The sequence below is a fragment of the Mesoplodon densirostris genome, chromosome 5 (genome assembly GCF_025265405.1).
Source record: "Mesoplodon densirostris isolate mMesDen1 chromosome 5, mMesDen1 primary haplotype, whole genome shotgun sequence".
NCBI classification, from domain to species: Eukaryota; Metazoa; Chordata; class Mammalia; order Artiodactyla; family Ziphiidae; genus Mesoplodon; species Mesoplodon densirostris.
In genome coordinates, this window is record NC_082665.1 from 29,103,403 (window position 1) to 29,119,048 (window position 15,646).

Sequence of the window (15,646 nt, forward strand, 5' to 3'; positions counted from 1 at the left end):
TTTTCAGATTGCCTTTGGAGACTGCCTCTGAGGATAGGGATTTACATTCATTTTCAAAGATCACCGCATCTCATTGCAGAGAACATTCATTCTACTACGAAATGCAGCAGTCTATATGAAAAATATGCAAGTGTCACTTGAAATCTAAGCTCTTAAATGAGAAAGAGGACATCTGGTTATACTGCTTGTGCTCCCAATACACCCACAGTCTGGAAACTTGCAGAAAATTTTCTTAGCAAGTAACCAAACAACTACACAGTACAATAAAACCTCACCCACCATTGATTCAAAGATGTAAAACAACCTTAAATAGAAGAAGTTTAGAGTCATCAATTTTGTAATACAAACTTGTAAGAATTTAGAAACTATGAGTAAAGGTTACGTGAACAATATCTTTGGAGGAATTTTGAAAAATATCTAAGAAAATAAAATAGTGTATGATATTTTAAACAATTTACAATTCTGACCTGTTCATTACTTGGGAGTTGACATCTCCAAGCCAGTCTTGATCAGTTCATATTATGAAGGGTTTTATTGCACATTCCATTTTCTGCCAGGGACACTTTTTTGTCAGATACTCATGTGACCTGCTTCTTTATTTTCCTTTAAGTCTCTACTCAAGTATCCCTAGATAAAATAGCATCCCCCCTGTCCCCAGAGCACATGCTACCTTTCACCCTGTCTTTTATTTTTTTTCTTCTTAGCCCTTACCACTTATTTAACAATGTGTATATTTATTTGTTTACTGACTCTCATCTTCTACTAAAATGTAATCTTTATGAGACCAGGACTTTACTGGTTTTATTCATTCTTTGTTCCCAGTGTCTATAGCAGCTCCTGGCACATAGAAGGCACACAATAAATATTTGTAGGAAAAAGGAACAAATGGAATTTGCCTGACTCTGAAGCAAAAAAAAAAAAAAAGAAAAGAAAAAGACTAAGGAAAAGACGTAAATTGATAAATAACTGGTAGAACAATAACACAGAAATGGGACTCTTCCTTTTTGTGCCTGATGCTCTCAAATCTATTTGATGTTTGTTTTTTGCTGGGCTTGAAATGTAGGCATTCAGCCAAGAGGCTGCATGCTGACTAATGAGATAGAGATACAGATCTAGCCCAGCAATATTCATATGTTTTATATGCATTCATTTTTTTCTAGTGACATTTTAATATATTTTGGTGAAGATATTCCCAAGATAATGAAGATATGTCGAGTAAGCATTGAAAGTGATGAGTTTTTTTTTCCATTATCAAAGACAAATACAGGTGTGTAATATATGCAGAGCATTGAAGGTGAGGAAAGAAAATGAGAGAACCCTAAGTAATGAAAAGAAATTAAAGCTCTCCAGTAATGAAAAGGAAGGCCAAACTGAAAACATAAATCTCTAGACTCAGCAAGGATTTATACTGATGTGGAGTGAGTGGACCAATGGCTTTCATGATGGGACTCATTTTGAAAAAAATGTCACTTCCACTGCCAAATAGAGTTCATGGTTTAGTGAAAATTTTGTCTTCAGTCTAATCACATGAGCCAATTTCTGTCCTCATATATTCTGATATGAGGAATGAACCAATTCCTGAGGTTATTTGTGAGATTCTAAGAATAATATCAAGGAGGGTGGTCCCAGCTAAAGTGAGATCTTGGCGTATTTGCATTAGGTCTTATGTTACAGACTGGAACTTCTGTGTAACATGACATTAACAGAATAAAGACTATTTAATTCAAGACTGCTTTAGAATCTGTCCAAATGACCATGAAAGATATCAACTCACTTATAATGCAGTCCTGATGGTCAGACCATAGCGTATGTGTTGGTTTTAGCAGAGACTTAGAATAACAAGGCAAAGGGGAATCTAGACAGGTCATTTTCAAGCAGGACCAAATCTAAATCAATTCAGAGAGGTATCATCAGTTTGGGGGTTTGGGCTGTAAAGAACAACTATCACTGATCAATTTTTTTTTTTGAAATTGACCATGTTAAAGTAAATCAAATTAGAACATCTCCCCTAATACTGGCTATATACTAGCAAAATTAGGGCAAATAGTTGACACAGTTTTTACCTGAGGGTATTGATGATTCAAATGAATCCAGCTGTTTTATTGGGAGGATGGGGAATCTCTCTGGATGGTAAGCATAGCAGTAGCAGCTAATACAAATAATGCTCACACAGTGTAGGTCATCCTACCTTGGTCTGCTATATATTGGGTTCCATATATTACACAATAAAATTTGACTTCAGTCTTTTTGGAAAACTTTAGGGGGTGGGCTGTTTAATTCAGTCACTAATAAATTGATTTCCAGTTCTTTTGTTTGGAATAAGTGAATATTCATAGAAATAGATAAATAAAAATGGAAGCCAAAAAGTAGATGTAAAGACAGATATGCAAAACTACACTCAGGAGGAATATATTTTAAGTTTAACAAGATTATTATAAATCGTGATGTCATCCCCTTGAAAGAACCTCTCTGGGCGTTTCTGCCTGCAAGTCTTTCAATTATTGTTGTAGATTTATTCAGGGTTTGTTTTTTTGTTTGTTTATAGAAAATGGTACAAATTGATGTCAGAAGATGTCACTTGTTTCAAGTTCTAGCCAGTATTTCCATTTGCTCTAATCTGAATTCTCCCAAAGTGGTCCACTTCCAAAGCAAATATAGAGCACAAAATAATAAATCATGATCTGAAATACAGTATACATTTGAAAAGCTTATTCTTTTATCTTATCAAATGAATGGAACTTTTGCCAAGATAAATAAAATATGTTTTCTACATGATATTTGATGAGTATAATATTCTTTCTTAAGTTAAAATTAATTTAATTTCATTGTTATTTGAATAAAATATATAGAATGCAGAATAGAAAACAAAATAGAATTGGGTCTCAATAGACTTCCAACATGCCTGTCTCTAATAGCTGCATATGAAAAGGGAAAAAAAGCAATATAAATGCTTGTTTTCCTGAAACACCATCTGTTATTTCTGTTTGAATTAAGCTCAGTGCTCTAAAGGTTATGGATACTGTACAGTAATTAGCACCACTGTGGGAAATGTTTTTACTTCTATGTATTAGACTTCCCCAATTATACAAGTATAGAATTCCAAGATGATCTCTTTTATCAGAGGTGTGACTAAATTTCTTTCTTGTGCTATAATATCAGCAAAGTAATACTGCATTGTCAATGTTCTTGCTCTGAAATGCAAATAAAATAAGAGCTTTGTTTTACATATTTTACATCTAATTGTTGTTTTCTCTGTGTCACATATACAGACATTTTGAAGAGAGTGATCATCAAATTGTTATCAAATATCTGTAAATTCTATTGATTTCTATACCTTAGGGAAATTAATTGTCTTATACTAATTAATCAGAAAATTAGATTCCTTTCCCCAAAGGGAGGCCAAAAAATTTTAGGTACTTATAAATACTGTATAAATATCAATATATGTTTCATACATAATTCTCCCCCACCCCATTCTTTGGGAGCAGTGGTCCAGAAATATTTAATTACATGGCATGGTGTTATGGGTATTTTACATTGAGGTTATGTCTGCTCTTAACTTACAATTAAAGTGACAAATTTAAGATTTATGTTTCTCAAGCACTGCTCTTGTAATATTTTTAAAAATTGTTTGAAACAAACCAAAAAAGAAAACTAAGTTGTGTTTATACATAGGTCAAAGCTATTTAAATTAGGACTTTTACTCTGAATATAAATTCCAAGAGAGTAAAGAGTATTTGAAAATTCACAAAACTCTGTACAGTCCAGCAGTGGTCTGGCCATGAGCTTCAGCAGGGTCAGTGCTATGTCATTGGTGGCTCTGCTCAGTGTCAGGGATTGCCACCTGGTTAATTCAGCCAGTAGTAGAGATGATAACTAAGGTAGGTGTACACTTGGTATGTACTGAGTGCATTACATAAATTAACTCATTCAATTATAACAACAAATATACAGTAGGTATCATTATCTCCATTTCACAGATGGGGAAAGTGAAGGTACACACTCTGTGATGCTAGGGAAAAAAGTGGTGGATCTGAACCCAGACAACCTCACCTCAAGGTAAACCTGTGCTTTTAACCTACCTAAGAATGGCAGTCAGCAGCTGAGATGTCCCTTAGGACTGTCATAAAAGGCAAACTTCATAAAAGAAGACCAGGGCCCATTCTCTACAATAATAATAGCAAAGCCTTCGATGGCACTCTCTCTACGCCAAGAACTTTATCTATATCAATTAACTTTATCTTCCTAACAGCCCTAAGAATAAGGTTCTCTTTTTATTTTTACTTTATAGTGGTGGAAACTGAGACACAAAGAGAATAAATAGGTTGACTACAACTGCATTATAGAGGCAGAGGAAGGCTTTGAACTCAGGTGGTCTGATTCTACAGTCCATTTTCTTTGTTATTATGGGATACTGTATCATGTTTTGGAAATTTAAAACCTAAGAAAATTATGGGCAAAATTAAGTTTATGGTAGTCAAGTTTAGGGGAAGGAGGAGGAAACATATAAAGTGCCATTTATTTATTTATTTATTTCCCTTCCATCTAATTTATTAAACAGTTTTGAAGCAACTTATACAATTACAATTATTTTTACAGTCAATCTTCCTTAAAAAGAATGTGAGAAGAAATTAAGACCCAAAAACTTATTTCTAAAAATAATGAGGGTTTCCCTGGTGGTGCAGTGGTTAAGAATCCGCCTGCCAATACAGGGGACATGGGTTGGAGCCCTGGTCCGGGAAGATCCCACATGCCGTGGAGCAACTAAGCCCATGCGCCACAACTACTGAGCCCGCGTGTAACGACTACTGAAGACCGTGTGCCTAGAGCCCATGCTCTGCAACAAGAGAAGCCACCACAATGAGAAACCTGCGCACCGCAAATGAAGAGCAGCCCTCGCTTGCCGCAACTAGAAAAAGTCCATGCGCAGCAACGAAGACCCAACACAGCCCAAAATAAATAAATACAAGTAAAAAAAAAAAGAATAACAATGAAAGATAATGAGAATGTCCCTTGTCTGTACAACACTTCATTAATTTAATGCTATCTTTAGATTCCCAGCTTCTTGTTATACATTACATGATATACTGTGCTATATACCATTGTCCAGAAATTGCAGGAATGCTAACACATGTACTTAGGAACTTCTGTTACATTCTCTGAAGGCTCTGTCTATATATGAGAATTATTTAACAAAACATGGTTTATAAAGTCCAAGTTACTAGAATGAAGGTTTTGCACAGGCAGCTTTTAATATGAAAATGAGATTCATTCCCAAAAAACCATTCCACACCATTTTGGATGCTGTCTCCACTTTCAAGTCTTCTAGCCATCACCTCTGCCCTGTGCAATTATCCTTTCCCCTAGACTGCTTCTACAGAGATACTTACTCTATGTGTTAAAGTGCTTTTTAAAAATTCAAATTCAGGTCTTCCCTAGTGGCGCAGTGGTTGAGAGTCCGCCTGCCGATGCAGGGGACGCGGGTTTGTGCCCCGGTCCGGGAAGATCCCACATGCCGCGGAGCAGCTGGGCCCATGAGCCATGGCCGCTGGGCCTGCGCGTCCGGAGCCTGTGCTCCTCAACAGGAGAGGCCGCAGCAGTGAGAGGCCCGTGTACTGAAAAAAAAAAAAAAATTCAAATTCAATAAAATGGAAGAAATATATCAAAAATATCAATGACAATAATACGCTGGTACTCTACAATTTAATCTACATTTACCCTCTTGTTTTAATACTTGTAGTAGGTTAAATTGTGTCCCCCACCAATTCATATGTTGAAATCCTAACCTTGAATACCTCAGAATGTGACCTATTTGGAGATAGGGTCTTAACAGAGATAATAAAATTAAAATGAGCTTATTAGGGTGGGCCCTAATCCAGTATGACTGTTATAAGGAGAGGAAATTTGGACACAGACACACACTGAGGGAAGACAATATGAAGAGATACAGAGAGGAGATAGACATTTCCAAGCCAGAGAGAGATTGTGGAACATAGCTTTCCCTCAAAGCCCTCAGAAGAAACCAACCTTGCTGATAATATTATCTCAGACTTGTAGTCCCCAGAACTGTGAGATAATAAATTTCTGTTGTTTAAGCCACCCAGTTTGTGGTACTTTGTTATAGCAGCCCTAGCAAACTAATGCAGTACTCTTAGATTAAAATTAGCAAAAAAAAAATTTCAAACAGCTTAGCCAAAAAATAGAATTTAAGAAAGGAGACTGGGACACCTCATAGATTCCAAGTCTGGACAACCAAGCCCCAGCCTACAGAGACTAGGGAACACCAGGAACTCAGGCAGCATCTCCCCATCTCATTCTCTCTGTCCCACAGGCCACATCATCTCTTATTCCTTTCTCTTTCTTGCTGACAGATCACTGTATCACACACATGACTGTACCAAAGGCTACAAAAGGTGCAGGTCCCATAAACTAACAAGTACTTATTAATATTAAGTTTAAATCTCAATTCCAAACCCATAGGAGACAGAATCTGATAGACCTGATGTAAGTCAGGCATCTATTCCTGTTTCAATCAGCTATGGCCAGGGAGGCAGGGCTACATAGGGTAAACATAGCTTTGGGGAGCAGGACCACATTGCGACTGTTATGGGCTTTTAACACTTTTGTCTTCATGGGCCCCATCATCCCTAAACACAATTAGTAAAAATTATGTTCTATGATTACATTGATTTAAAGATATAATTATACATTAAAACATTTTCTTTGACATGAAATGAATTTTTCTCCTGATTTTAAAGAAGTAAGACATTTTCATGGGCCTCAAAAAGTATTCTGGTCCTAGGTACTGGGCCTGCTGTGCCTCATATAGCTTTTTTTTTACTGAAGTGGACTTTTTAGACAAAGAGGGAGTATGTATGTATAACTACACATTCCTATTTAGCTAAGCTTTTCAAAGTCTGTTCTCATCATTTTTCCAGTAAGACACTTGTAACTTGTGTTGTTGTTAATAATGGTACAAGTAATATCAATGCTGGAGACGATATTTTTCCTCGTGTGTTCCTTCATCTAATGCTTTTCAGATTTATAACTGACAGTAGTTGACTTCCACCTCCTGATTCCCATATGGTCTCAAGGGTGTAGAATAACCTGGATGCTTGTGATAGAAAAGACTTGGGGTAAATTATTTAAGCTCCTGGACAGAGCTGAGTACGTATTTTCAAACCCCTTCTCGAACACACAGGGTTATATTTTATCAGCTATATCCATGATAACATCTCACTGAAGCATATGTCATTAGTCCATCTTTCATAAGTAAAATAAATCAAGAAGTCCACTTATTCACTAGAAATACATATATCTTGCCTCTTCAATGACATTTAATTATGGGTCAAGTTGTACAACTGTAGAGGTGTGTTTTCTGTGCTAGAGGTATAAAGGGGTTTCTAATACTTATTCAGCTTCTCCATTATATGCCAATTTTGAGTGCGTTTATCTGTGCTAGCAATAATGATAGAAATGAAGTAACAAAAGCAGGGTGACAAGTGTGCAATTATCTTCTGGGTTTCAAATTTAACAGATTGGACATAGGACGAGATTGAATATGAGCATTGCACCTGAGTGACTATTTCACGAAGCTTTCAAGTGGGACTACTAGCAAATGACTGACATACCCAGTGAAGCACAACTTTGGAGGAAAAAAAAGTCAGTTCTTATAGACTTGTGGGTTACAGAAGTAGCAGTAGTTTCACAGAGATATGGGTGGCTGATTTTGAGAAATCAAATCAAACTAAGACTCTGCAAAATGCCACGAGTCACTCAGTGGAGTCATTACTTATGTTAGTAGGTATTGGTTATTCATTGCCATTTTAGGCTGTACACACAAATGTGTGTTGCATTCACCCTGAGAACTCCCATCTTTGAGAGCAAAGGATCACTCTCTACATCAATAAAATAAGTATGAAAAAGTGAAGCAGAACTATAGTGGCTTTGGGACTTAATCTGGAAATCTGATGGGTATGATCTTTAATTTCATGTGTCAACTTGACTAGACTACGTGGTGCCCAGATATTTGGTCAAATGGTATTTTGGACGTGTCTGTGAGGGTGTTTCTGGATGAGAATAAGATTTGAATTGGTAGAGTGAGTAAAGCAGATTGCCCATCCTAATGTGGGTGGCCTTCATCCAACCAGTTGAAGGCCTGAATAGAATAAAAAGGCTAACCCTCCCTTAGTAGGAAGGAGTTCCTTCTGCCTGACTGCTTTGAGCTGGGACATGTCTTTTCTGGCCTTCCACCTGAACTAAAATATCATCTTTTCTTGGGTCTTGAGCCTTTCATCTTTCAGAATGGAACTACACGAACTACACCATCAGTTCTTCTGGGTCTCCAGGTTGCTAGCTGCAGATCTCGGGACTTCTCAGCTTCTGTAACAATGTGAGCCAATTCCTTATAATAAATCTCTTTATACATAGATATATGTCTGTCTATCTATCTACCTACCTACCTACATCCTATTGTTTCTATTTCTCTGGAGAACTCTAATACAATGAGTCATATTAAGTAAAGCTCAGTCTAAGTTTCTTCCTTGTAACATATTTACTTTTAATATTTACTTTTAATAATTTAGCCAAAGTGAAACTAGCACATTGTAGACTCTCAAATGGATTTATTATAAGGAAAATAAATGAAACAGAAGTTACAACTTCTATGATCAGACATCTTTTCAGAATGGAAGACTTTGTTTCAACCTAATCATCTATTTTTTAAATGGACTAGATTAAGGCTTTCAAACTAGTGAGCAGTAGCACACTTCTTCATAGTGAATGAGGTACCATGAAAAGTTGAAACTTGAATGGCAGCTGAGGGCATGTGGGGAGAGCAGGGCAGGGATGGGTCACCTGCCCTGAAGGTCTTCACCAGAAGCAGCGCTCTCCTGCATCCACCAGAAGTGGGCTTTGCCCAGGCACTGGGCTGCTCTTGTGTGGTGCCCCAGACCAGGGAGATGAACCCGTTAACCAAAGTGCAGCTGGTTAACAAGCTGAATGAATGCGAGGCTGGTACTATGGTGATAGCTGAGGCATCATGGCACTCCGAGTACAAGGGCAGTGCCTGGATCTTCCTGGGAGGCCTTTCTTATGAACTGACTGAAGGAGATAGCCTCTGTGTATTCTCCCAATACTGGGAGATTGTTAGCATTAATCTCATGCAGGACAGGAAGACAGGGAAGTCTAAAGGATTCTGCTTTGTCTCCTTTGAGGATCAGAGGAGTACAAGTTTGACCATTGACAATTTTAATGGAATCAAGATCAAGGGAAGAACTATCCGAGTCAACCACGTACCTAGCTACCGTCCCATTCCCCTCAGGCCTCAGAGGATGTGGATGATGCCACCAGAAAGCTCTGGGAGAAGGGCTATGGGGCTCAGATCCCCTTGTCTAGTTCATCTGATAGCTTGGATGATGAGGCACTCTCAGAATGGCACAAACGGGAAAAACAGAGAAGAAAGAAGATCAAAGTGAACACTGATATACAAGTTAAAGATGAAGAGGGACAAATAAGCCATGGTCCTTGCCAGCCAGAGGCCAGATTTAAAAAAAAAGAGGATGCTCTAGGCTCCCATAAACATACCAAGCTTAAGCTAGAGTCTACAGAGGGCATGAAGCCCTAACACCCAGCTACCCCCAGGCCGGGATGGCTGCTGCAGGGGACAGCTTCCTGCAGGGTATGGAGGGATCTGGAGAGGAGGCTGAGGAAGGAGAATCCAGGCTCTGAGTCTACCTGCCCTTAATCAGAGACCAGAGGAGGAAAGAGAAGAAGAGCAGGGATTGGGACAGAGGTGAAGCTCAGATAGATTTTAGCTGATATGAAGGCACAGCCACACATATTCTCCAATCCCAGTGACCATGGGCTAGACCAAGACTGCAGCCTGCTTGGATCCTTAAGGTTTGAAATGAAATGTGATATTTAAAATACTATGGGACTGGAATTAATTTATTAATCTTATATATTTTTTATTATATAAAAGTATTAATATATTAATTTAAATTAATTTAATATAACTTTAATTATTATTAAATTTATATAATTTATTAATTATATATTAATAAATTAATTTAATATAATTTCTTGTGTAGAATTTCTTTAAAATTTGAGCATTGTTTGTTTTGTTTTGTATTCCTACAACCATGCAAAATTTTACAACAGTTGAAATTACATTACCAGATTTGTATGGCTCCTTTGATAAACTCCTGAGATTTTTTTTTTTTCCAGTGGATTCTTTCTTTCGTCCTTTCTTTCTTTCTTATCTGCCTTGTGTCTTAGTCGCGGCACCCTCATGCAGGATATTTTGTTGAGGTGTGTGGGCTCTTTGTTGTGGTACGCGGGCTTCTCTCTAGTTGTGGAGTGCTGGTTTTCTCTCTCTAGTTGTGGCGCGCGGGCTCCAGGGCGTGTGGGCTCTGTAGTTTGCGGCGTACGGGCTCTCTCATTGAGGTGCTGGAGCTCAGTAGTTGTGGCGCCCAGGCTTAGTTGCCCCACAGCATGTGGGATCTTAGTTCCCCAACCAGGGATCGAACCCTAGTCCCCTGCATTGGAAGGTGGATTCTTTATCACTGACCACCAGGGACGTCCCGATAAACTCCTGAGATTTTGATGCCTAAGATTTAAGAGTAGTTCTCTGTAGTGGTCCACCATGTAGTAACTCCTCTCCCATAGTATTTGGCTTAAATATTACCGTTTTCTATGTAACAGGATGTGCAAAAGTTAGAGGCTCTAGATGATCTCTATAGTCTTTTATGGTTCTAAGCTCTTTAGGCTACCATGGAAGAATTTCAGCCAGCAGAAAGGGAACTGATTAATATCATGTGATTTTTCTAATAAGCAGTAAAACATATTTAAAATATTTAGGTTCCTGCTCCTATATGGTTTTATATATCAGTAGTCATGGACATTTTTTTTTCACTGTACCTTCAGCTAATGATAAAGGGCAAAGAATATTCTTACAGAAAGTAGTATCAGTTGAGATACATGACTAATCATGGTTGATTAAAAAGAGATTATCTCTGATTGCATATTCTTGCTATCCTTCTCTACTTCATATATATATATATATATGTATGTATATATATATATGTATGTATTCTAAGAAAGCATGATATTTTATTATTTCTCACAAGAAGCTGTTTATCTGCTAGGGATCTTGGGATATGTAAAGTGATCTAGCATAATTGAAAATGCAAAGATTTTCTGGAATTTTGTTAGTATTTGATGTTTACTTGATGAGCATTTCACTCCCGTTTGCAATTTCATGTTCTGCATATGGACAGAACTGCACCCATGAACTAGCAGAGTTACTACTTAGGACAGAAGCCCTAAGCAAACCTTCCAGAAATTGCCTGTCCATTTCAAATAAGTCCCCAAGATTCAATATCTTGAATGACTTTGAATATTGTGACTTTGGACCAGTAATTTTTTATACAGGAACTCTATTTGGCCTAAAAGTTTTCTCAAAAGATCTCTACTTATATCGCACTAGTACGTACAGAAGTTACCAGTACTATAGGCAAGGAGAATATTGCTAATCAGCATTCACTCATCAATGGAAATTTCTACAGTAAGCATTTCCTATGGATTTTAAAGATCTTTATTATTGTAATAGGTTCATAAAATAACTAAAAATAGGAATACTTTTAATTCAGTTCTCAGAAATTAGCTGTTCTATTTCCCACATTTACTTCTAGTCTTTGCCTACAGGTGTGCATATTTTACATAGCCGTAGGCCTTTTATTTACTCCTTTCATTCACTCATTCATTCAATAAATATTTCTTAGGCTTCTACTAAATACCAGAGGTTATAACATAGTTGGGGATAAAAAAATGAATATGACACAATGCCTGACCAGAGGAGGTCCAGATATAGTGGAAGAGATGCACATGTAAACAGTTAAATTAGAAGTTATGTGAAGAGTACTCTGGAATAGTAAAAGGAGACACAGGTGAGTGAGTGAGGCAAATAAGGTAAGAAAAGATGTTACAGGCAGGGGTTCCAATGGGTGCAGAAATGAGGGGAGAGGCAAGTGGTTCAGTATAAGTGGGAGCACATAGCAATATGAAATAGGGCCATTGAGAAAAGGAGAGATGCCAGAAAGTCCTTGCATGCTATACAAGCTATTTGAGTTTAATTGGAAGGCATTAATGATTTTAAAGAGAAAGTGACATGGTGAGAAATTGGGAAGGTGGAGGATGAAGTAGACTGGGGAGGAACTGGGAGCAGAGAGATGAGTAGGGAGGTAGTTGCAGTAGTTTAGGGAGGAGGTCATGAGGGACTGAACAAGGCAGCTTGGTGCAGGAGATAGAGAGGAACTCAGGATCACAACAGATTTTTTTTTTTTTTTTTTGCGGTAGGCGGGCCTCTCACTGTTGTGGCCTCTCCCGCTGCGGAGCACAGGCTCCAGACGTGCAGGCCCAGGGGCCATGGCTCACGGGCCCAGCCACTCCACGGCATGTGGGATCTTTCCGGACCGGGGCACGAACCCGTGTCCCCTGCATCGGCAGGCGGGCTCTCAACCACTGCGCCACCAGGGAAGCCCTACAACAGATATTTAAGAGATCATTTTAGGGGACAAGGAAGGCCCCCAAGTTTATGACTAGAGCATACAGGAAAAGGAGCAAAGTATATGTGGTAGGGAGGGAGTGGAGAAATGGAAGGTGATGGCAGAGAATGTTGAGTTCCTTTTGCTCCTTGTTGAAGTCAATCAAAATAACTGGTTGATAGTGGCCCAGGATTTAACCATTAGGAAATTATTGGTGACCAGAGTGTGAGCAGTTCACAAGAAGGATGAGGGAGAACACCAGGTAGCACTAAAGGTGAGCAAATATAAACAGCACCTTCAAATAGTCTTTTGCTTATTAAATATAAGAATACACAGCTTTCAATAATTTTAATAGCTATATAATATGTCATATAGTGAATACAGAATAATTTAACAAACATGTAGAAGTATTTTTTCCCTAAAGTAGCAGTGCACTGAGCATGTGCTTACTTTGCTGCTGTTTTTTATGTTATTTCCATAGGACAAATTTTCAGGAATTGGATCACTGGGTTGAAGAATATGAGTGTTTTTGGCTTTTTGGTTTTTCCAAGCCATTGATCATCATTTATACATATGATATAAGTGAATTGATTCAGTCATAAAGAATTTTGTGAGTGAAATAAAATGACAAAATTCTGAACTGAAATGCATAGCTCTGGTGAATATGGCTGGATATATTAGGCATTTGGATTGAAGCTAATCATTTTTCTCAAATACTATCCATTTGAAATAAAGGTGGGCCTAGAATTAGTGAGATACCCAACCAAAGTCATATTGTGACTTCATAATACTCTTGCCTGTGTGTGTGATACACTTGTTTATCTTGTTATTTAAAATTCTAATAGAAGAAACAAAATACATGTTTTATCAAATGTTGGAAAAACTGAATTTTATTCTTAATTCTGTAAGGTGAGAGTAAAATTGACTATTACTTGAAACTTCCTCTATGAAGTCCTTGGTGGCTACCTAGATCACTTCACAGTAGAGCTGCCTCTGATTGGAAGAGCAAGCAGGTTAAATTTTTGATGCTTTGTATTTGTATAGAGGAGTCCATCTATTGCCTAAAACATGTGACATTAAATACCTGGAGATTCTAAATGGAAAATAAGCCATACGTTAAATAACAATATCTGTTATCAAAGATGATTTTTTTATAGGAGCACATAATTTGGGGTGAATCCATTACATAAAACTCAATAACTTGTGCTGAAATAACTAAGCTGACAGGCCTAATTTTGATTTTACTTTTTCCCCCCCAGTGTTTTGCTTTTCATTTGTATGAGAGGAAGAAGACACATGATATGAGTTTGGCTTATGTGTCTGAATATGGCTCCACAGGGAAGATTTGATACAGCTGAAGCTATTGCTTTTTCGAGACCTTTTATGATGAGCAGCTGCCTTAACAGCCTTCATCTTGTGACATCACATGAGCTATATCTCCGCAATAGGAAGAGAGAAAGATATGGCTGAGAGTTTTTGACTAAAACTTAAAATTGCAAAAGCAGAAACAGAGATGAATGTTCCTGAAGTTATATTTTTGTAATATGTGACAGATAACACAATTGTCTTATCCTAGTTTTAAAGCATTCCTTTAACTCGCAGGGGTTTCTGTTTTGTCTCATTCATGGAGTCAAACTCTTTGTTTGCCACAGACAATGGCATTTTGTTTGAATAATTTGAGCCCTTATTCAGAAGGCATCTCAGAGGGCTCACCTACAAAAATAGATTTCAGGGCCACACATTCTGAAGGACAATTCAGTGCTTCCTTTCCTCTCATGCCCCCATGTGCAAATGAAGAACCTCAATTCATTGGCTGTTAATGTAATACAAGGCATAAAAATTCATCTAGTTCATTTAATCGTGCCTCATCAGAGGGCTAGGATGGAATCACTTACAGCTGTATTTGTGAAATGTGGCAAGAGTAGCTTTTAGCCTATCCAGATGGTTCCCAGCCTATGATGGTTCAGCTGACGATTTTTTGACTTTACAATAATGTGAAAATGATAACACGTTCAGTAGAAACTGTACTTTGAAGCTTAAATTTTGGTCTTTTCCCAGGCTAGCGATATACAGTATGATACTCTCTCATGATGCTGGGCAGTGGTGATGACCTGCAGCTCCCAGTCAGCCATGCGATCACAAAGGTAAACAATCAATACATTTGCAGCTATTCTGTGTCGATATGATCATTCTTTATTTAACTTTCAATACAGTATTCAGTAAGTTCCAGGAGATATTCAACACTTAATTATAAAATAGCCTTTGTGTTAGGTGATTTTGCCCAACTGTAGGCTAATGTCAGTGTTTTGAGCATATTTAAGGTGGTTATGCTAAGCAGTGTTATTTGGTAGGTTATGTATATTAAATGCATTTTCGACTTAGGATATTTTCAACTTAACCATGGGTTTATTGGGATGCAACCATCTTAAGTCAAGATGATTTTTAATACCTAAGTCAGCTGGAACATAGTTAATGGCAATATCAATGCTTTTCAAGCATTCTCAGTGCCTTTGAGTTTAGAAATTCATAGGTTCTCTAAAAGCACCCTAGCATACTAAATTGACACACGGAATTCCAAGCTATATTTACATAATTGCAGTGGATATGATTAATATCAATTACATTAATGCTTATTGTACCTCTTATGGCTGATTGAATCAATTTACTTGGGCATGTCAAGAAATGATCCAAATTACCTTTTCATTTCAGTTAAGGAACGAGTCAAAGAAAAAAACTTTGTTGAGAGGATGAAGTTCTCTCTTAAGTGACAGTCTCCTTGGCCTTCTAGACTAAACCCTAAATTGAGTTGCAATATAATTTTTTGATGCTTTGTCTCATTTGATTCTTTTACTTTTAAACTGAAGGCCAGTCTTGGACCATAAATACATAGAAGATAAAAGTATATTGAGCTTAGGAGCTTGGTCTGCTCAATGGCTGAGTATTTCAGATTTTCTCCTAGAAACATAAGCTTGAAAAGAATATCAAATAATAGATGTAATAGTGGAAACCAATACAGGGGAAATCTGGACTGCAACTCTGAATGGATGTCAATAATACCCTCTAGTCCAACACAAAAGCTAAGCAATATTTTAGGGATGGGG

General features: G+C 37.6%; 1 protein-coding gene and 1 pseudogene across 3 annotated transcripts in view; both read left to right on the forward strand.

The window, feature by feature from the left end:
* Positions 1-15,646, forward strand: part of NRIP1 (nuclear receptor interacting protein 1) — a 300,299-nt gene that overhangs the window by 202,916 nt on the left and 81,737 nt on the right. For all 3 annotated transcript variants that reach the window (XR_009532560.1, XR_009532559.1, XR_009532558.1), the window contains exon 5: positions 14,604-14,689. The gene's annotated coding sequence lies outside the window, so the exon portion shown is untranslated. The remainder of the gene's footprint in view (positions 1-14,603; positions 14,690-15,646) is intronic.
* LOC132490425 (RNA-binding motif protein, X-linked 2-like) lies at positions 8,961-9,625 on the forward strand (annotated as a pseudogene).